This window comes from Elephantulus edwardii, unplaced genomic scaffold (assembly GCF_000299155.1).
Source record: "Elephantulus edwardii isolate Elephantulus edwardi_28Jun2011 unplaced genomic scaffold, EleEdw1.0 scaffold00247, whole genome shotgun sequence".
NCBI classification, from domain to species: Eukaryota; Metazoa; Chordata; class Mammalia; order Macroscelidea; family Macroscelididae; genus Elephantulus; species Elephantulus edwardii.
Genome location: NW_006399997.1, coordinates 2,140,643 through 2,142,743, shown reverse-complemented (window position 1 = coordinate 2,142,743; position 2,101 = coordinate 2,140,643).

The window sequence follows — 2,101 nt, the reverse complement described above, 5'->3', positions numbered from 1 at the left end:
TGAGTTCCTTGTTTTTTAATGCAGCATAGTATTCCATTGTGCGAATATACCACAGCTTCTCTAGCCATTCGTTTGTTGATGGGCACTTAGATTGTTTCCAACTCCTTGCTATTGTGAACAAAGCTGCAATAAACATGGGTGTGCATATATCTGCTTGGATGTCAGCTAGGAAACACATAGACTATTATGGAGATTGATTTTGGAATTTAGATGCACTGAGAACAACCACTTTTAAAAATTATTTCTGGCTTAGCTGAATGCCTTCTCCAGCTTCTTGGATAATTCCTTCATTTTCACATATTCTGAACATTAAAATTTAACTTAGCCTCAAAATACCATCATTTTGGCTTCAAGAGAATTAAAATCTGTACATCATTTGTGAAACATAAAAGTGATCTTATTCTTACTTGATTTCATGTATGTTTCAAAATGTGCCTTAGATAGCACCATAATAGGAATGGCAGAGAATGTTCTGTTGTTCAACTTCTGACCTTTAAGTAAACAAAAAAGTCCCTACAGTTATGAGATTAGGGAGCTTTGGCAGCCCAGGGGTAAGAAACTGTTTTGCAATCCCAAAGGCATAAGGTTAGAATCTGCCAGCTGCCCCAAGGGAGAAGGAAGTATAGTCTCCTCTCATGTGATTTACTGCCTCTGAAAACCCACTGGAAGGTCAGCTATGAGTTGGTAACAACTCATTGGCACGCAACACAACATGAGGAGATTTAGAAATTGAGGGAATTTTGATGTTCCACAAACCAAACTATATACACTCCCTACGGCTCATTAGCTTATTGACTTGCAGTAGAGTGCCAGTAGGAGGAAGACCAGATGGACTGACAAAGTGACTGAAAAAAAAATGTGTTCAAACAAAGCAAAAATTTTGAGGATGCCTTAAGACCTGTCAGTATTTTGTTTTGTTCTATAGAGAGTTGCTGTGAGTTGGAACAGAATCAACAGGACCTAATGACAAGGGCAACAAATGTGTATTGATTAGTAAGTTCATAAGTGTGTTTGTTTATGACAGTGGGATGCAATCCCCTAGAAGCTGTACTCTCTCAGGTTGGAAACTTAGGGAGATACTAGAGAGGAACTATAATTGCAGTGACACAGAGGTCAAACAATGACCTGGTCTAAAGAGCAACTCTTTCAGATTAATTTTATAAGTACAATATTAATCTATTTTTTCCTACTAGTTTATTTATAAAATTCTAATACATTTGTTCTCAAGAACAAATTATTTCTACTTTCCTCATCCCCCTCCCCCTCCAATAATCTAGTCTTACTTCACTTCACCATTACCCTGGCAACCAATAATTACTATAACAAGTATTTTCCACTTAACAGCTTTCTATCAGGTACTATGCTGCTGTTGTTACTTGGTGCCATCAAGTCCTCTGTAACTAATAGTAACCCTGTGAGGAAGAGATTAAAATACTGCCCTCTCCTGCACCATCATCAGGCTCTTACCCATGCTCATTATGCCTGTTGTTGCAGTCGCGGTGTCAGTCATTTCATTAAGGGTCTTCCTCTCTTTCCATGACCCTCCACCTTTTCCAACTTGATGTCTTTTTTTCCAAGGGTTGGCTCTTCCTGACATTATACCCAAAGTGTGGAAGAAGTTTTACCATTTTTGCCTCCAAGGAGCTCCCTAGCTGCACTCCCTCCAAAACAGATTTATTTGTTCTTCTGATACTCCATGGAATTTTCAGTACTCTTCTCCCTTGCCACAATTCAAAGGGCACTGATTTTTCTTTAGTCTACCTTTCCGTAGACTGGTATCTTTGCTCTTTAGCATTTTAAAGAGGCCCTTTACAGCAGATTTTCTCAGTGTAACAAATCTTTTGATTTCTTAACTGTAGCTACCAAAGGTATTGGACCAAGAGGCAGTCGTCAGAACAGAGCAGGGAGACACTGGATGGTTCAGAATCAAGAAAGGGGTCCATCAGGGATGTATTTTGTCTCCATACCTTTTCAATCTGTATGCAGAACAGATCATCCGAGATGCTGGGCTGTACGAGGAGGAATGTGGCATCAGGATTGGTGGAAGAATCATCAACAGCCTGTGTTATGCAGATGACACAGCCCTGCTTACTGAAACTGA